General features: G+C 43.0%; 1 protein-coding gene across 2 annotated transcripts in view; it reads left to right on the top strand.

The window, feature by feature from the left end:
- Positions 1-21,349, top strand: part of CACNB4 (calcium voltage-gated channel auxiliary subunit beta 4) — a 257,203-nt gene that overhangs the window by 20,930 nt on the left and 214,924 nt on the right. The gene's annotated exons all lie outside the window — the stretch shown is intronic.

The following is a 21,349-nucleotide window of genomic DNA, read 5'->3' as shown; positions in this document are numbered from 1 at the left end:
CCTGGGTGGCCCAGTCGGTTAAGCGTCCGACTTCAGCCAGGTCACGATCTTGCGGTCCGTGAGTTCGAGCCCCGCGTCAGGCTCTGGGCTGATGGCTCGGAGCCTGGAGCCTGTTTCCAATTCTGTGTCTCCCTCTCTCTCTGCCCCTCCCCCGTTCATGCTCTGTCTCTCTCTGTCCCAAAAATAAATAAAAAACGTTGGAAAAAAAAAATTAAAAAAAAAAAAAAAGAGCGGAGGTATCTAAGAAGAATGTGTTTCTGAAAAAAAGGTTTAGAGGTGATCCGTGGACTGAGGGTCTTCTCAGAAAACGTCTCAGAAAGTTTTCTCAAAAACACACAAACGGCTCTTTGTGGACCCATAGATTCGAGCCCAGAGACATCGCTGCTGTGTTTTTGGCTTGGAAAAAAAATTAAAGCCGTTGTCGCCCCATGGCCCCCTGGCCCCTACCGTGGCACGTCTAGCTCCTAACGCTTCCCCTTTCTAATCCCCTTTCCCAAAAGACTTTATGATGACATGTATGCCCTAAGCCCTGGGTCGCATGTTTGATGCCGGGGATGTTATTTGCAATCTGGTGACTTGCAGCTGAGCATCAACTTTATTCTCTTACTTGTTTCAATTGGATGCCCCATCCTGGATTTGCTTAAGGACAGTTTCTGCCTCAACAGAACACGTCTAAGAATGTGTTCTTCCTCTCGGTCAGCACCGTCTGACCAGCACTTGGCCTCAGATCTTCATCTCCTGGTGGCTGATGCCTTGGTCTGGGGCCAGGGACCGGATGCCTGAGTCCTGCAGAGCAGATCCTTTCATCCTAGACTTCCACAGCAGGCAGCAGCATGTGTTGGGCTCCGGAGCTTGAGCCGGAGTTGGGAAAGGCTGAGACGGGAAAGGCTGCGTGTGCGGCCGAGGTGTGTACGGGTCAGTGGTGTAAAGCGACCAGTGGTACTTTGACCAGACCTGAGGGCGGGCCGTGAATCAGGCCAGAGGTCTGACCTGGGGAAATCGGCAGAGCCTGCCGGAGGGAGTAAGTGATCACTGGGGGGGTCCTTTGCATCCGCTAGCGCTCCACCTGGATTACTCTCCCCTACACTGCTTTTTCTGGTGAACTCCTACTCCTTTTCTTCACGATTGCATAAATGTCACATCCTCTCTACAGTCTTCTCCAACACCCCCGGGCAGAATTAGTTTCTTCCTCCCTTAGTACATTTGGAGCACTTCGCACATTGTTTTGAGATGGTATGTTTACAGGTCTCTCCCACTACCAGTAATCCCTCTCAAGGACTCGGCTCTGTCTTCATTTTCTTCAGAGAGGCAGCACTGCAGAGCTGTGAATAGAATCGGCTGTGGAATCAGGTGGACTGGAATGTGAGCTCCATCACCTTCTATTTGTACGACCTTGGGCAAGGAATACCCTGAGGCTTATTTTCCTCACCCATAAAATGGGGCTAGCAACATCTGCCTCACAGGGTGTTATGAGAATTTTGAGAACTGAGATAATGTACGCATATCTCATATACAAATTATTTTGTTTAAAACAACCTAGTGTAGCTATTCTGCTTTAGAAGCAGGGTAGAGGCCACGATTTGTATCAGTGCTACTGCCTTCCTTTTCCAGAGATTGGTGGGGAAGGCTGAAATTTCAAAGCCTCTGCCGGTTCCTCTGTGCTTTTAAAGAGAGCATCTTAGTGGCGCCTGGGTGGCTCAATCTGTTAAGCATCCAACTTCGACTCAGGTCATGATCTCGTGGTTTGTGAGTTTGAGCCCCGTGTCGGGCTCTGGGCTGACAGCTCACAGCCTGGAGCCTGCTTTGGATTCTGTGTCTCCCTCTCTCTGCCCCTCCCCCGCTCACGCTCTGTCTCTCTCTCTCTCTCTCCCTGTCAAAAACAAATAAACATTAAAACAATTTTAGGAGAGCATTTTAGAAGGATGATAGTTGTGTTGATGACATGGCTGCTGGTGGTGATGGTGGTTGTGGTGATGGCAGAGGTGGTGGTATTTGTGGCAATGATGGTGGTGTTGGTGATGTTAGGGGTGAGATGGTGGCAGGGATGTTGGTAAAGGTGGTGGTGATGGTGAGGATGGGTGTGTGGGGGTAGTTGTTGTGGAGCTGACGGTGGTAAGTGTTGGTAGCTCTGAAGGCTTTGGGAACAAGCTAGTTTCTGGCACCTACTCTGGGTTCCTCACCTCTGCTGCTCAGCCCGCTACTGGGATTCATGGTCCCTAGCTCCTGGACTGATGACTACACAGCTTTGTTTCTGTTGTCTTGCCATTCTGCCTCTGCTCGCCCACTTTATTCTAACTTGGTCCACATAGGCTTCCTTGGGGTTCCTTACCTGGCTCAGCTCTTGACTCTATCTCTGTACATTGCCTTTGGGTGTAGATTCCTGGATCTATCATAGAATCCCATCCCATCCGCCTCCATGCGGTCTTGTCTCTTTGGTCCTAGATCCCTGATCTTCACCCTGGAGCCAGAGACGTGTCTCCAGTAGATTAGTCCTTTGAGTTGCTTGTCAGATGAGAGATTTTAATCCTAGGACATTACATTTCTTGTTGAAGGGGTTTCCCAAGTTTTGGGAGCCCCCTCTTGAAGAAGACAGCTGGTAATGGAGAATGGACTCTGTTTTAAACAATGAAAGCAGACTGACAGATATGCCCATAATTACGTCTTTTATTCTCTTTTCAAAATGTATCTTTAATTCTTTTCAGAGTTTTTATGATCCTGCACTCTGTTCCAATCTCTTTAATGTTATTTAACCTGTTTGTTTTTTTTATTTGTGTATTTAATAACGCATTTGTTTACATTTCTGTATCAGCTTGTTCAAAATTCATAATAATTCCATTCTTCTGCCAACTTAACGCCAGACTTGGTGATGGCACTAGAATCTGGGGGCGGTGGCTAAATTCTCATGGAAGCATAGTAAAAACACGATTGCCAGCTTACTACACTAGGCAGACAGCATTGAGCTAAGGCAGACACTTCAATGGAGAGGACACTTTCAAGTGGGTTGGATTTGGTGCAGGAGTTGGGCGTGAAGGGTGGGACGCATGGATTTTTGGATCTTTGATAACAAGAAGGAAGGTCGCTTTGTTAAGGAAATTATTATGCTGACGTTGTAACGTTTGTGTTTCCTGATGGCTGACTGTCCTCAGTTCTCCTGGCCTTACTCTTTCTCTGCCAAGTGTACAAAGTAGGTGTGTAGATTTCTTCCAAAGACCGGGAGCATTTTTGTGATATATTGCTCTGTGAGAGCATTTCCCTGTTATTTTGTAAAATCCCTTAAATGGGCACAAAATTCTGGTCTTGTAGAAAGAGCCGAATATTGACAGTAAAAGCCAAAGTTCAAGGTCTGGCTTAGCCATTCTTAGATCTAGAATATGTCATTTATGTTTTTAAGTTGTAGTTACCACTTCTATAAAATGGAAGTAATAACTGCTGTGCCTCATCGCGAGGTTTTTGTAAGCTTTGACTGAGACATTATCTGTGAAAAAGGTTTAAACATTCAAAGGTTTCTATTGCTATTTTTATATTTGACTTGTGATACGTATCTTAAGGCATGAATGTTCTTTAACTAGGAATTTTGCTGTTTAGGAAAACTAATTCACTTATCATGGATATTTATGAAAATAATTATACTTTCAAATTATCTTGCATACAAACATTCCTCCCAAATTTAGTATTCATTAAGCCCCTCTAGCCACGTTCATTTCTCAAGTTGTTTTGGAGCTGTGAAGTAACATGCAGCTCAGTGACAGACTTTCTCCAGATTTCTCCCACCACTCCGTGCTCTCTTGGTCTGGAATATTGTTCCACTCTTGTCTGGTGTGTTCCTGTTCCTCTCTGAAGCCCCAGCTCAGAAGCCCCCTCTTTGGAATCTCTATTCAATTGCTCCTGGCAGGAGGAGTCATTTCTTTCTTTCTTTTTTTTTTTTTTTTTTTTTTTTTTTTTTTTTTTTTTTTAAGTAGTCTTCATGCCCAGCTTATAGCCCAATGCAGGGCTTGAACTCACAACCCTGAAATCAGGACCTGGGCTGAGATCAAGAGTCAGACACTTAACTGACTAAGCCACCCAGGCACCCCAGAAGGAGTCATTTCTCTCCTCTTACAGTGTCTTGTTCTTATCACTAAACTGCCCCTGTCAGACTGTCATCTAATTGTAAATTACACCTGTGTCTGAGCTGCAGGAAGGCAAGGATTTTTGTTGCGTTTGATCCCTGTGTGACTCCCAGTGCCTAGGAATGTGCTTGGTACACAGCGGGTGCTCAGTGAACTTTTACTGAATGAATGAATGAATGAATGAATGGGTGAATGAATGAAGATAAGCCACCTCCCTCAATTTCTTAAGGCCAAGAACTGATTTATGATGTCTCTTGTGCCTTTGTCTTAGTCAGGGCTTTGTGCCTACTAGGTTTACAAGTTGTTGAATACATAGATTCCTGGGTTAGGCCCACATATATCTAAAAATAAAAGAGAAAGGCTAAATATTATAAGATCCTAAAGATATTACTATTGAAATTCACACCATAATTGTTTAAAGTGCCTTATATTTATTTTATAAACACCTGTGGCAAATATCTGGAGAGGTTTAAAAATCAAATGAACCAAACCGTAGGCTTTCCTGGACCACTTTTTAATATAAATGTTACATTTTTTCCCCTAAAAACATGGTATAAACATTAGCATCTTTAATATCCTAATGTATAGATATTAATAGTTTCCTGTTAATAAGAATTATTGCACATTCATGGTTAGTATCAAAATAATGATAGCCCAAATTTTTGCAAATGGCCATTTGCCAGACTTTCTGTAACTCCCTCCCCCCTGCTGTGTTTGAGGAAGTCTTTCTCATAGTAAGTCTTTTAAAATTCTACTTACAAAATTTTATATCCTCTTCAGCAGATGGGCTGACCGGCTTACAGTCTCCATGGTAACAAGGTTTCTGTGTTTTTTCCCCCCTTTTAAAATAGCCTAAAGTCACAGAAGGGAACTTAGATATTAATAGCATAAGAAATTTCAGTATGAACAACAGTTATTAAATATGCAGCTTTTGATTACTTGTTTCTTGATCCAGAATCATTTATGATGTATAGCAACTATGATTAAGCAGGTTTGAATATAATTTTAATACTCATGCAGGTTAGAATATGGCATTTGGTTTGCTGAAATGATTAACTGTTGGACAACCTGTTTCAATTAGCCTCTACTTTCTAACTTCCTTTCTGCTAGCCAAATCAGATTGCATACTATCCTGTCCCTGAGGAGTCAACAGCATAGTAATAATGCATTAGTTTTAACGTCTACTTGGAAGTCAAAACCAAAGCTCTTTTGTTGCTGTGCAGTTTCTGTGGACAATCATTTTTGTCTTCAGCATATGTGTGTTTGTGCTAAATATAGGAAAAGCATGAATGATTTCTGGGGCATAGCCCATGATGGCTTGATTGAGTTCTGGTATCTTTGGCTGATGCACATGAAGCGGTACAACCCCAAACCCAGCTAGTGCATAAATGATTCTCTAAGACTAGTGTACTAGCAAATCACGAAAATATATTTTTTAAAGAGGGCTGTATTCGGCTTGCTGAAGTTCTGGCTTTTTCCCAGGAAGTGCCCTATTTCTGATAGAGCATGGTTGGGCCTTGCACAGAAAAGTTAATTCTTATTTTTGGGACTACTTATAAGTGTTTATATTTTGAGAAGTTGTGACATAGTCTTGCTTGTTTAGCTGTAAATATTGGCATAGATTGCTATTCTATTAAGATCTAAAATAAAGGATAAAGTTTTCTCTAAAACAGGGGTGCCTGGGTGGCTTAGTCAGTTAAGTGTCCAACTCTTGACTTCAGCTCAGGTCCTATCTCACGGTTTGAGGGTTCGAGCTCTGTGTTGGACTCTGTGCTGACAGTGTGGAGGCTGCTTTGGATTCTCTGTCTCTCCCTCTCTCTCTGCTCCTCCTTTGCTCGTGTGCTCTCTCTCTCTCTCAAAATAAATAAATAACCATTAAAAAACTGGGGCTCCTGGGTGGCTCAGCTGAGCGTCTGACTTCGTGCTCAGGTCATGATCTCACGGTCCATGGGTTCGAGCCCTACGTTGGGCTCTGTGCTGACAGCTCAAAGCCTGGAGTCTGCTTCAGATTCTGTGTCTCCCTCTCTCTCTGCCCCTCCCCCCTCATGCTCTGTCTTTCTTTCTCTCTGTCAAAAATAAACATTAAAAAAAATTTTTTTTTTAATTTTAAAAAACTTTTTTCCTCTAAAACAGCAGAAATGTATCAAGCATATCTACAGTGCCTGGCCCTGTGGTGGGCTTTTCTAATTATGTTATTGAAACTAAAATCCTATTATGAGAAAGTCTGAGAGTTTGATTTAAGTTCTAAATAAAACCTTTTCCTCCCTATTTTTCATTGTCGTGTCTCTATATTCACTTTCTTTGCTGTCAGCTGATCAGGCTGAGCTGTAAAAGACCCAGTGTGGAGGGTATGTGTGAAAGTAGCATTGGATTCTACTGAAAAAGAAAAGGGTGTTGCTTATATGCTTGTGATAGAGGTTTAGTAGGAGGTTGGTTCGGGTTGGGTATGTGCTGATGAGGCTCTGGTCGTGTATGGGAACAATTTCCTAGGAGGCTGAGGTCTTGATCCTTATTAAAGCACTTTCTCTCTCATACTCCCCTTAAGTAATTGGGCTTTGTTTTGTCCAAAATTTCCTCCAAAAGCTTTTTTTTTTTTTAAGAGTATATACTTTTTTTTTTTAAGTTTATTTATTTATTTTGAGAGGCTGAAAGGAGCAGAGGGAGGGGATGAGTGGGAAGGGGCAGAGAAAGAGGAAGAGAGAGAATCCCAAGCAGGCTCCATGCTGTCAGTGCAGAGCCTGATGTGGGTTTTGAACTCATGAACCACGAGGTCATGACCTGAGCCGAAACCAAGAGTCAGACGCTTAACTGACTGAGCCACCCAGGTGCCGTGCTCTGAAAGCTTTTGTGCAGGTGGTTGATTTGGAATGTGATTCCAGGGAGCGGGAGTGGGAGAGGAAGAGTGAAAGCCATTATCAGAATGTTTTAACAGGTTGACTGGCGCTAGGAGCAGCTAGTGATTGATGACACAATGTCTCTGTACGGAGCCTTGTGAAATGCATGTCAGAACTGTCTATTGTGGACAACAAAAGGGGGAAGCATTTCTCCTTAGCCTTCTGCCCCTCCTTGATCAAGGGTGGCCCTCCCAGGAGTTGGCTGTCTCTTACTACCAGGTTGCACATGTGTGAGTGCCGAGTGTCCTGCACCCCAATGTCAGAGAAGCCCAGGGCCAGGGAGCCAAGGTCCGTAGAGGGAGTGAGGCCAGGCACGGTCAGATGACATTGGTGTGAAGCTGCTTGCAAGCCTGTGTAGAACTGATTGCTGCAGTGGAGATGGGAGGAAGGGGTGGGACCTAGGGGATGTGAAGCGGTTCCTTTTTTTTTTTTAATTTTTTTTTCAACGTTTTTTATTTATTTTTGGGACAGAGAGAGACAGAGCATGAACGGGGGAGGGGCAGAGAGAGAGAGGGAGACACAGAATCGGGAAACAGGCTCCAGGCTCCGAGCCATCAGCCCAGAGCCTGATGCGGGGCTCGAACTCACGGACCGCAAGATCGTGACCTGGCTGAAGTCGGACGCTTAACCGACTGCGCCACCCAGGCGCCCCTGTGAAGCGGTTCCTAAAGGGTACAAGTGTGCATCCCGGAGACACTGGTTCATTCCTTATTGCCTTGGGGAAGGGAGGATTCTTTTCTGTGTCTTCCCAGGAAATATAGGTGGTGGGTTCTTCAAGTGTCTAGAAATAAGTTCATCTTTACAGTCTCACCTGCCTGATCCTCCTGATCTGTTCCTCATTTTGGCTTCAGTACCTTACTAACAACAGTAAGCCGTCGTCCTGTCCAAGCTTCGTGGAGCTATTCCAGTTAGGATATTGATGTCCTGGTGTCCTTGCCAGGCCTTTGAAACCAGAGTCATAGGAGAGGGCCCCATGTCAATCAGTTATTCTTTATCCAGCCATATATTTTGCAGTCCCTCTAAAACCTTTAGGATCCACTCCAAATTATCTTCTTTTGGTTCCTGCTGATATATATTGCTTTGGTGAATAAGCAGTTTATTTCTATAACAGGAACTATGTTTCCCTGCTTGGGCTGTGACAAGACTTGACTCTTAAGTTATTGGTTCAGAGACAATGAGATGATGTGGTGGCAGATCCCAAAGAGGACAAGAATTACCTTGTTGGGCATCTCCTTACGTGAGGACTTTGCAGGGTCTCTAGGAAAGGGGAGGTGGCTCTCCTCTAGCAGGAAGGAGTGAGCTGCTGTTAACGGTCTGGAGGATTCAGGGCTTTAAGATTCTTAGGCTCATCCGCCCAGATGTCCAGATTTCAGATCATAGAGTCACCTGCTTTCCTATCAGGGCCCTGATTTGGACAGGAGATGTACTTAGATTGCATTCAGTCTCCTTTGCAGGCCTCCAGCTTTCCAGTTAGTTCCTGAGCCTGATTTTCAGCACTGTCTGCCTTGTGGCTGCAGGAGATTAAGATCAACCGAATTGCTGCTACAGAAGCATTTCATGGTGTGCTTTGTGTTAGTGGTTGGCTGACCTGGACCTGTAATTTAGTTTCATCTCTTCAAGGCTTCCAAAGCAGTTAACAAAAGCTAACCAACTCTGTAATTCTTATAATGGACCGCATATCATTCAAGTACCACAATTACTACCACTTAGTTCAGTGCTTCATATTCTATCTGTGCCTCATCCCAATCCACCACAGGTAGGAGTATTAGTAAGTATGATGCTCCTACATCCCCCTACTGCCAGGGGATTATCATCACCCTGCTTACCACCAGCAGTTGGGGAGTGATCCAGCTTCCTAATCCAGAAGGTCTGTTTTCCACGTCCCCTTCCTTATCAACTCTTGTAGCTTAGGTGCCCATGAAAGCAGAGCCTGAGGTGAATGCTTGCATGCAGGTTTTATTTGGGATGTGGTCCCAGTTGGGATGGAGAAAGGGAAAAAGGGAGGCAGGGAGGCCAAAACAAGCATACATTGTCAAGCTGACCACTGTTGAGGGCAATGGGTGCTTGATTCCTGGCACTTTGAGGAGCCTTATAAAATGCATCTCAGAATGAAATGAAGAAGCATGTATCCATTGGCTTCTGCCCCTGTTGGTCAAGAGTGGCCCAAGGTGATGACTTCCCTGCAAATGCATGGGGTTGGGTTGCAAATGCATGAATATGGAGTGGATAACTATGTGCCCCTAAATCTTGGTTGATATTAGAAAGCTCTGAAGTAGGAACCTGAGGGTGTGTGGAGGCCTCTCCACAGAGGCTAGGTGCTGTCAGATTACACCTGCTTGAATCTGCCTGAATCTTGCATGGACCTGGTCACCTCAGCAGGCACTGGAGTAAGATGTGGGGCTGAGACATTGAGAAGTGATTAGTGAGGGATGTGATTGATCCATTGACTAAATGGATACATTTATGGTCATCAACAGCATCCATTTTTATCTTTAGTTTCTTTTTTCTGCTATGAATATGAATATATACATAACTTTTGTGATAACAAATAATGTTATTTAAAATATTACTTCTTCGGGGCGCCTGGGTGGCGCAGTCGGTTAAGCGTCTGACTTCAGCCAGGTCACGATCTCGCGGTCCGTGAGTTCGAGCCCCGCGTCGGGCTCTGGGCTGATGGCTCGGAGCCTGGAGCCTGTTTCCGATTCTGTGTCTCCCTCTCTCTCTGCCCCTCCCCCGTTCATGCTCTGTCTCTCTCTGTCCCAAAAATAAATAAAAACGTTGAAAAAAAAATTAAAAAAAATAATAAAATATTACTTCTTCTTAAAAAAATAAATACTGTAGTCTTAACCCCAGGACTGCCTGGGGGAGAGCACGAGTGAAGAGAGTAGAGAAAAAATTATGTCATTAAATTGCTGCGTGCTGTTAGTTCCCACGTGGAGTGTGGAAAGTTAAACATTATAGTAAAAAGCCTGAAACTGCAGTGCGTGAAGTCCTTGAAGACCTGGTCAGAATAGCTCGTTACTAAGAACTCCTCTTTCTAACACTCTTCCCTTCCCTCTGACTTTAAAGGACTACTCTGACTTAGAAGGATTCTCTGTGTGGTTTTAGCAGACCTAACCAAACCTTCAAAATAGATGTTACCAGCCAAGGAACTCGCCAGAACTGCAACTCCATGGAAAACGTATATAACCCCTCTTAAAATTGGCACCAGCCTGTGGATAAGAGACGGAAGACAGACCTGCAAGTCAGGATAGTTTACTGCACCAGCAAGAGTGTATATGAAATGTCTGCTCCGTGCCAGGCACCTGGCACAGAAAGAAAAATAAGAATCAGTCCTTGCCCTTGAGAGTGGTTCCTCTCATTGTTCCTGATTTCATAGGAGCACTGCTGTGTAGCAGCTGACTGGGGACTGGAGAGTCAAACTTTTTGGTTTAATGTAGAGTTTGTTGGTGAATTCCCTGTATACTTACGTAGACAGCATTTCTTGGATTTCATGACCGTGTATATAGATAGAATTTCTTCCATTTTATGGTTTTCTTTGCTTGAGTGTATTTCCATTGTTGGTATAACTGTCAGAGCCAATTATTATGAAAAAGCCTGTTTTCTTTTTTATGTGTGTCTGTTATTTGAGGAATATATGTTTGTACTGCTTTAAAGTTTATTATGAACATTATGACACATGTGAAAGAATCTTTAAAAGAATAAAAAAATAGAAATATAAATTCAAATTTTTTCTTCCTGCACCTCGGTGGATGTTTTTTCATGCCACCTGGAATGCTTAAAGTTCGCTTTGGGGACTCTTGACTCAGATGTCCCTGGTTGCATTTACACCAGGAGTAAACCCTGAGAGCTGTTTGGATTCATTGGACATAACCAGACTAAAACCAACTCCCGTGCATAGTTACATATTGAATATTGTCTTCTTAACATTTCAGAACTTCTGCTAATTTCCAGTACCCTCCCATTCAGAAGACCATTATCATATTACCTGTTGAGAACTGCAATGAATCTAGAACCAACGGGCAGCCTAAGTTTGTAGATAGGCTTTGTTTGGTTCATCATTCAGAGAAAAAAATTGGAAGGATTTTGTACAAGAATCTGAATTTTCAACTTTCCTTAAAAAAAATGCAAGCACTGGCAAAACTAGTTCTTTATTCTTCTGGGGAGATGACTGTCTAGAGATACACCTTTAGGTAGGTGTTTGTTCTCTTGGTCCTCACGAGCTCCCTTCTCCCCACTTCCCATTTTCTAACACCTAGCATGCTTCACTCAGTTATGCTGTGTGTCTTTTGTGGAATTTGTTTCTTTTTCTTTTTATTAAAGTTTATTTATTTATTTTTGAGAGGGGGGGCCGGGGAGAGAGAGAATTAATGGGGGAGGAGGAGAGAGAGAGGGAGAGAATCCCAAGCAGGCTCCACAGTGTCAGCACGGAGCCCGAGAGGCATGGCTCGATCTCACAAACCAGGAGAGCATGACTTGAGCCTTAAACAAGAGTCCGATGCTCAACCTACTGAACCACCGCCCCTAAGTTGTTTCTTTTGATCTAAATTTTGCAAATGGTTAATGTTAACAGAAGTTTCTTGAAATTATATAATAAGCAGAAAACCTATTCAAGCCTCTCATTCTGCAAGGAGAGTTGTTTGCCTGGTATATGCACTCAGAGCCCCAGTATCTGATTTTGTGCCCCAGTTGGAGCTGGATTGCTAAAGTGTGGTTTATTATAGTCTAGTGATTACAACACAGCCTCTGGAATGAGATTGCCTGGGTTCAGATTTTGGCTCTACTGTTTCCTGTGACCTCAGGCACATTGCTAAACCACTCCCTGCCTCAGTTTCTTCATCTGTAAAATGGAGATAATAAGAAATGGGCACGTGTAAAATAACTGGCTAATAACATTGCTTCGTATATAGTAAGTATTGGTTGGCTGTTATATTTTCTTTCATTTACCAATTCCTTTAATGATCATGAGGAGGTTTGTAACTGGCAATGTCTAAACTGGTTGAGAATAACTGAACCACATGTGTAATGATCTATACACAGTTTGCTAAATAGTTAACTAATCATAAATATATGTGCATTATATTCCCAATAAATAGCATTTTGGTGTGTCTGATATTAAATCCGGTCCCTTAGTGTGGAGCAGTTACAGCATTGTTTCTGTTCCGGTCCATCTGGAACGCTTCTCAACTCATCTGCTGATCCTCTCCTGCGTGGCTGGCTGGCCCACACCCTAATGCTGATCTAAGTCCAAAGGGGCACTTCCTTGTCCCAAAGCGGATATGCCAGTTTCAGAGAGGTGCCAGCCTTTCTGTCTAAAATTGCTCACAGTTCACACCTCCCGTCCTGCCTTCTGCTCTGTTTCCTTCCTAATTTGTCATTGCACAGGTCTGAGCAAAGCCAGACTTTAAGGAAGTTCTGTCTCCTCCCCTGTGTCCTCTGCCAAATGCCTGCAGTCTGTCTTGCTATGCTGCTTCAAGTTCAGTGCTCCCTGAAGAGCCTCCTTCAATGTTCAGTGATGAGGAGATGATTGATTCTATAGCATTTTCAGTATGGCTCAGCCACAGGGGTCTTCTGGTTTGTTTTTTTTTTTTCTCATGTGTATTTATTTTTGAGAGAGAGAGAGAGAGAGAGAGACAGAGTGCAAGCGGGGGAGGGACAGAGAGAGAGGGAGACACAGAATCCGAAGCAGGCTCCAGGCTCTGAGCTGTCAGCACAGAGCCGGATGCGGGCTCGAACCCACGAACCACGAGATCATGACCTGAGCCAAAGTCGGATGTTTAACCGACTGAGCCACCCAGGTGTCCCTTGGGGTCTTCTGTTTAAATTTTATGTCCATTCTTGGGGCACCTGAGTGGCTCATTCTGTTAAGCTTTTAACTCTTTAGGTAGGTGTTCTCTTGGTCCTCACGTCCTGTGGCTCAGGTCATGATCTTTGGGTTTGTGAGTTTGAGCCCCGTGTTGGGCTCTGTGCTGACAGTGTGGAGCCTGCTTGGGATTCTGTCTCTCCTCTCTCTCTCTGCCCCTCCCCACTCATGCTCTCTCTCTCTCTCTCAAAATAAATAAATAAACATTAAAAAAAATAAATGTTATGCCCATTCTGGATGTGTACCACCTTTGCTTGCTTTAGAAATGTGTGTATCTGTCAGAAATGCTGTTTTTCTGAGTATTTCTTTGCTGTGATTTAAAGCAAACTCCCCTCTACAAGTGACATATACGCAAAGGGACTGCATCAAAACTAAAATAAAATGACTTGAAAGTGGCCAGTGAAGCATTTGGTCAGTGCTGATTGTGACTCCGCAGTGTTGTCAAGACCTCTGGCTGGGTGGTGGGGACTTGGTGTGCCCTTCCCTGCATCCTGGCTGTCTGGATAGTTTTTCTTAAACTCTTTGTTTTCTTCTTTCCACTTGTCTGGATGCATTTGGAGTTCCATATAGTGGTCTGTGCTTATTTGTAGGATCAATGAAAAGAATAGTTAACTAAAACTGTCAAGTTTTCCCAAATAAAACAACATGGAAAACGAATTTAGTCTTTGGTATTTGCTGAGAAAGAATTACAGTACTCAGGATGTCAGAATATTTGCACAACGTTCTTGGTCATTACTTCTGTGATCGTCATTTGAGATGACCAGCTGCATCTGGAACCATTCATAACGTTTCTCTTTCCTGCTTTGGGAAGCAGAAACCCTAACCTCCACATCTGGCTCTTTTTATTTACTTGAAGTATGACTTGAACAAATCACTTAATACCTTTAAAATGTACTTAATAAGCTCTTTCTACTGCACAAAGTTTTGGGGGGCTCAAATGAGTCCACTTATTTAAAGTTGCTTTTAAAATTCAAGTGTGATAGATTACGTTAGGTACTTTTACATTTCACAATATTAATTTAGCAAATTTTCGACTATGAGTCCATGTTTGCTAAGTTAAGATACTACTAATTGAGTCTTTTCTCTGTTTTTAAACAGTTTTAAATATTTTGATTACAAAGAAATATATGTAGGGTGCCTCAGTGGCTCAGTCAGCTGAGTGTCCCAGTCTTGATTTTGGCTCAGGTCATGATCCCAGGGTTGTGGGATTGAGCCCTGCGTTGGGCCCCATGCTGAGCGTGGAGTGGAGCCTGCTTAAGATTCTCTCTCTCCCTCTGCCCCTCCCCCACTTGTGCATGCTCTCTCTCAAAATAAAAAAAAATAAAAAGAAAGACATGCTCATTACAAAACATTTGAGAAATATAAAAAAGTATAAAGATTACCAATAATGTGATAAATGCTGGTATTAACATTTTGGGGTATATCCTTCCATGTTTTTCTCTACATGTGCATATGTAAATATAGGCAAATGCATTTTTTACCAACATTTACATACTGCTTTGTTACTTACTCTTTTATATATATATATATTTATTTATTTTTAATTAATTAATTTTATTTTTGAGAGAGACAGAGACCGCATGACTGAAGGAGGGGCAGAGAGAGAGAAAGAGAGAGAGAGAATCCCAAGCAGCCTCTGAGCCATCAGCGCAGAGCCCAATGAGGATTGAGATCATGATCTGAGCCGAAATCAAGAGTTGGATGCTTAATCGACTGAGCCACCCAGGAGCCCCAAGTTACTTACTCTTTTTAAACAAGACTATATTGTAGACATCTTTCTGAGTTAATAAATCAGATCTAGTTCATCTCTTTTAATCCACTGTATGGATGTGCTATGATTTATTTAACTTGCCCCTGCTGCTGCATATTTGGTTTTCCAATTTTTCACTTTTAAATATAATGCTGACGTTTTACTCTCTTCTGCTGAATTTCTACACTTGAAATTCCTGAGCAATTATTTTCTAAGCTGAAAATCTAACATACTCCCCTATGAGTTATAGAATATCTGGTAAAACATATGCTTAAATTTTTTTTAAGTTTATTTATCTATTTTGAGAGAGGGGGGCAAGGAGGGGCAGGGAGAGAATCCCAAGCAGGCTCCGCACTATCTGTGCAGAGCCCAATTTGGGGTTCAAACTCATGAATCACGAGACCATGACCTGAGCCGAAATCAAGAGTTGGACGCTTAACCAACTGAGCCACCCAGGCACACCAGAATATATGCTTTTTAAGAGAGCATTTAATTAATACATTTGAGCCTCACAGCATGCTCTAGCATTAGATTTATCAGAGCAATAGTTTTTCTTGAACCAGTTTATAGTTCTTTCTTGAACCAGAGTTATAGTTATTTGAAATATCTGAGGATCTTATTAGAGTATAATTTTACTTGTAGCCAAGCATAGTGGTTCTCTTGATTTAATAATGCATTAATAATTAATTGCAAATGTAGATCTTTTAGTGTAATGTTGTGTCATGAATACACATTCAGCAAACATTTACTGAGTCTTGACTGTTTAATCAACTTTGTACTGTGCACGGGGGATATAAATGTGAATGAAACTCAGTCACTTTTCTTGAAAAACTGAGTCTGGGTGGGGGAGAAAGACATGCAAACTAGTAATTATAAGACATAAACTGTATTATATTTATTATATGATAATGTATTATGATAAACTGTATTATATTTATTATATTATACTATGCCCTTAGAAAAATACAACGTCCTTTCTTCACTGCATGCCCCAGGCAAAGATTAAGGAGAAGAATGGTGCTTTTTCAGCATGCCTCATTAGGACCTGTCAGGGTCAGATAGTTTCAAAATCAATTTCTTTCTCTTTCTCTGTCCCTCTCTATGTATGTGTGTATGTGTGTGTATTTTAAATATATATGGTAATTGTTTTGCATGAGGTAGAAGATGTCGTGGAGGAAGAGGGAGAGAGGCTGAATAACACAGTGGAGTGGCTAAAAAATTCTTACAAACTAAATGTCTAATATTCAGCTTTATGTTTTTAGGATTTCTGTGATATAAAGCCTCCCTCTCTCTAAACCATGAGTCAAGTCTTCTGTACACACAGAAGTCCCAAGTGAATGGGGCTGTTTATTTGTTAGGTTTTTGTGTTAGTTACCTATTGCATAAACAGTATTTATCATCTCTTATTTTCTGTGGGTTAGGGAATCTGGGCGTGGCTTAGCTGGGACCTTGGCTTACCTGCATCTCAGGCTGCAGTCAGGGGTCAGCCAGCGTGTCAGCAGGGTGTCTTCTGAAGACTTCGTGGGCAAGGACCTGCTTCTGAGCTCACACACATGAATGGTGACAGGTTCAGTTCCTTAAGGTCCTTTTCTGGATGTCGACTGGAGGCTAACCCTTATTCCTTGCCACATGGGCCTCTCCAGTCCGTGAAAGGGGGTCTGTTAGCAAGACCAAATTACAGTCTTCTGTCATCTGATCACAAAGTGGCATCCCTCAGCATTGCTCTGTTCTACTGATTTGAAGCCAGTTACTCATGGAGAGTGAATTGTACAAGACAGGAATACAGGGGGCAGGGATCGTTAGTTTTCAGTGGAAATCAGCATAAGGAGTTGAGGTCCATATTTGTCGAAGCAAGAAATAGTCACAAGACACAGAGCCAAGAGTAAGAGCGCAGTGGAGATAGGAAATCAAAAGTGACTATACCTGCAGGGGTGGAAGACCACTCTCCCCTCATCCTCTTGGAAGTTTATAAATCTTGGATGGGTATTGAATTTTCCACACAATGTGGAATTGTGGCGCAAGCCAGGGGTAACTAGAACCTCAAGAGCAGACCTCCAGCTGCCATCTGGGTTATAATAGCAACGAGAACTATGAAGACAGTGCTGAGGATATCACAAAGGCAGCATCTATTAATTGCCTAGTGAAGGTAGGAAGACTTCACCAGGGATGCAACACTGTCTGGGTCTTCACTCGTGAGTAGGAGTCTGCTCTGTGGAGAAGAAGGAAAGTACATCTGAGAGCAAACGAAGTTTTTGGGGCTCCCATGGTTTTGGTAAACAGAAATTTGATAAGGTGTGAGTGTGGGAAACTTGGGAGATGACTGTAGCAGATGAGCTGGAGGAGCATTTGGGAACCTGAAATTTCTGGCTTCTGAAAAATCTTGCACATATCAATGAGCCAACAGATACAATCAGATTTTCAAATAAGGCTCCTCTCTGGCTGTGGTCTGGTGGGTCATGAAAGGGGGTGGCAGTGAGAGTGAGTAACTATGTAAGGATATGAGACTCCAGTTGCTTCTCACTTGCCCTGTGCTTTGACTTCTCTGTCACACTTTGCCCAGTTTCTATTTCCTCCCTCTTTCCTAGTCAGGGAATTTCAGAGGTTAGAGTTTCTCTGAGGAAAATTATGTCTTTGTAACAACTTCTTAATTGTCTTATCTCAGGATGTTAGTGGCAGGGGGTGGGGGCGTGGGGATTACCTTCCTTCCTATCCTTCACAGCTATTTTAAGTAGTAATTAATGATTCTGAAAGCCTCTAGAAGCCTAAAAGCCCTACACAGAAGTATGAGTATTCAATAATAATCATAGTCCTAATCAGAGAGCAGCAGGACTCAGTGGGGTATGAAAACCCATTCATGTCTCACATTACGTATGGGCTGTATGGTCTGCTGTCTCTGCATATATGAGGGACTTGGGCCAAGGAGAGGCCCTGCTGCTATAATGGAAAAAAAAAATCAATGCTTGAGACTGAGCAACACAAGCTGAAAAAAGCTTGTTTTACAAGGAGTTGATGTAAGATGTGACACCAAAGCACAAGTAACCAAAATAAAAACAGATAGTTCAGACTTCATCAAAATTAAGAACTTTTGGGGCACCTGGGTGGCTCCATCGGTTGGGCGTCTGACTCTTTATTTCAGCTCAGGTTATGACCTCACAGTTTGTGGGTTTGAGCCCCGGGTTGGGCTCAGCACTGACAGTGGGGAGGCTGCTTGGCATTCTCTCCCTCTCCCTATCTATGTGTCTCTCCTCTGCTCTTGGTGGGCATGTGTGCATATGGGCTTTCTCTCTCTCTCTCTCGAAGTAAACTTTAAAAAAATTAAGAATTTTTGTGCTTCAAAGGACGTTATCAAGAAAGTGAGAAGACAACACACAGAATGGGAACAAATATTTGTAAATCATCTACCTGATAAGGAACTTGTGTCTGGAATACATAAAGAACACTTAAAACTCAATAATAAAAAGATAACCCACTTAAAAATAGGCAAAGGATCTGAATATATTTTTCTCCAAAAAAGATATACCAGTGGTCAATAATCATATGAATCAATATCACTAATCATTAGGGAAATAGAAATCAAAACTATAATGAGATTACTGCTTTACAGCCACTAGGATGGCTATAAAAAAGACATAATTTTTGGCAAGAATGTAGAAAATCATGCAATGTAGAAAATTCTGGTAGGAATGTAAAATGGCCCACCATCTCAGAAAAAAAAAGTTAAATCTAGAGTTATATTATAACCTAGCAATTCCATTCCTAGGCATTTACCTAAGATAAATGAAGGCATATGTCCACACAAAAATTTATGCAGGAATGTTTGTTGTAGCCTTATCATAATAGCCAAAATGTGGAAACAATCCAAATGTCCATCTGAAAAGAAGCAGAGAGGCTCGGTGAATGGATAAGTAAAATATGGCATGCCCATATAATGCAATATAATTTGGCACTACAGAGGAATTAAGTACTTCTACTTGCTACAATATGGATGAACCTTGAGAACATTATGCTAAGTGAAAGAAGCCAGGAAGACTTCCCTCTCTCCCCACATATTGTATGATTCCATTTATATGAAAAGTCCAGAAGAGGCAAATCTATGGAGATGGAAAGATCAGTGGTAGCTCAGGGATAGGAGGGACTGACTGCAAAAGGGAATGGGGTTTCTTTTTGGGGTGATGGAAATACTCTCCAATGTGGTGATAGTTACACAACTCTGTGGATACGCTAAACCCATTGTATTGTACACTTTAAATGGGTGATTTGAATGGTTTGCGAATTAAATCTCAATAACGCTGTTACCAAAGAAAGAAAGGAAGAAAATGATAGTAGAAAGCCAGAGGGAGAGCTGGGCTCCTAAGTAGGGACAGGCGTGGTCAAGGGAAGGGATTTTATTAGGTACATTTCTTCAGCAATCACCTGTTTTTACATCATGTAACTTTGTGTGCTTTTTTAGAAAAAGTGGATGTGCCTGCCTTTTTCTTTCTCGCTCTACCAGACCTGGCCCCATTTGCTTGTTAAAAAAGCAGCGAGCCTTGGTGGAACGTTAACGGTCTGAACGATATTCACTTCCCATCTGGCTGTTCCTCTCCAGGAAGTCTCTTTTTATTTGATTGTGGCTGATTAGAGGTTTTGTTCATGTTCCGTTTGTGCTGATTTGCTCATTTAGAGTGAATCTAGTTTGTGACTTGCCCTCCTCCCACTGTCCAGCATTACAGAAAGCTGTCCTTCAGATTCACAGGCGGTGTTCTCTTCACAAATAGCAAACGATGGTATTTATGATCGGCTTGTGGGGGATAAGATTAGGGGGAAGGTGAAGGTTGCAACTGGGTGTGGGAGAGCCCTGAATCTTTCTTTCCTGGTGTCTGAACGACGGGCAGCAGGCTCAGAACAGTGATTCGCTTTGGAAAGTCATTTTCCTGGCTTGGCCGTGATGAACTGTATTTCACCAAGGATCTGTGGCCCTCATCCAACTTGTCACGTCCTGGAGTGGGACCAGCTTGGTCAAGATATGTCCACGTAGTACAAGCAGGCTCTTTACTTGGGTTCTGCGGGCCGAAGTAAGACATTTGGGTACTGCCTCTCTACACTGTGGCCTGGTCGTTTCAGACACGGTTGCCTTGCAATCAAGTCGACACATTTGGCCTTCACTAGGAGTTCCTCACTTGAGGTTAATGATGGTCATTTGTAAGCATAGTCATAACTCCGGTCGTATAAAAGGAAATACAATAAAGCAGGAACTTAGCATGTGGAAGCTTCATCCTTCAGGACGCAGTTTGACTTTCTTTCTGTAGATCTGAATCTTTTAAGGAGATGGAATCTAGGACTGTGGCGGGTAACCTACTTCCTTCTTATGATGAAGAAGGTCAGGGAGAGAGAGAGGGAGGAAGAGGGAAAGAGGGAGGGAGGGGAAGGAAAGGAAGGAGGAAGGGAAAGAGAGAGAGCAAGCAAGAGAGCCACAGAGAAAGAACTGTCATAAAAAGCGAACAGAAACGAAGGGATCTGAGTACAAAACAGGGAGAAAGATGGAGAAATAGGCTTGTAAAATAAGAGGGAAAGGAAATGCAGTGGGGGAGGGAGGTATCAGGGTATGAACAGCACCAGTTAGGATGGGTAAACATGTAGAGAGTGATGAAAAATATAAAAAACTTCTTTTTATTAATTCTTCCTTCTTTATGTCCTTAAAATGGCATTTGATCATTGCTGGCCTTCAGCCTCCCTGACTTTTCTTAAAGACCTAGCTCATGCCCTCTCTTGTGCATCCTATGCAGTCACCTGAGACTATTCTATTGCTTTCTTGGTTGCTCTGCCTCTGTCTTCCCCTACCACATTCCTGTGCCCTTGCCCAAGCACTGGGCCCCTAAAATAATGGTCTAGGTCTAAAAGATTTGGCCCTTTCATTTTCCAGCTGAGGAAGAAGAAGTAGAAGTTAAATGACTTATCTGGTCAGATAGTGAGTAGGGTGCAAAGCTTGAACTGGAAATGCAGGGCTGCTATCCCATGGATACCTAGGAGATCCAGGTACGCCCACGTCTCTGGGTGGAGGGCTGTCTTCCTGCTGCTTCCTGGAGAGATCTCCTTGGCTAAGGGAAGCGTGGGAGGGAAGGCTGGTCAACGAAATGCTAGCTTTATCAGCCTCCTTCATAGTTGGGAGACAGGGGTTATTTCTCGGCACTTCTTATTCTCTTCTTTCCTTCATTTAGCCTGGGGTTTCAAGTGAAGGCCAGTTGGTTTCCACTTGGACAAATTCTCACCCTTTCTAATTTGGGTCAGCTAAGCTGCTTGCTGATGGACCCTTCTGGACCTAACACATGGTCTCTGGAGTGGTGGAGGGTGATGGGGGAGGAGCATTCCGATGGAGGTTTCTGACGGCGGGGGGCAGCAGGATGGAGTCTCATTTTATCCCAGTGGTTCTCAGCTAGTGTGATTTTGCCCCCATGAGGGATTTTAGCAATACCTGGAGGTGGTTTTGGTTGTCACATCTAGAGGGTGCTACCGGCATCTAGTGAGTAGAGGTCAGTGATGCCACTGAGCGTCCTACAACGCACATCTGGCGCCCCCCCCCCCAACAGAATTACTTACCCGGCCCACAGTGTTAAAGAGTGCTGAGGTTGAGAAACTCCACTTGACCTAAACTCTTCTTAGCAGAAGCTCAACACCTGTGGCCCAGGATAGGCAGAAACACTTTTTCCTAACTGGGTGGAAGCACCTGGGGACAGTTTATTCCAGATACCCGGGG

This window comes from Felis catus, chromosome C1, assembly GCF_018350175.1.
Source record: "Felis catus isolate Fca126 chromosome C1, F.catus_Fca126_mat1.0, whole genome shotgun sequence".
Lineage (NCBI taxonomy): Eukaryota > Metazoa > Chordata > Mammalia > Carnivora > Felidae > Felis > Felis catus.
The sequence above is the reverse complement of the archived record's forward strand: the minus strand, read 5'-3'. Positions and strand labels throughout refer to the sequence as shown.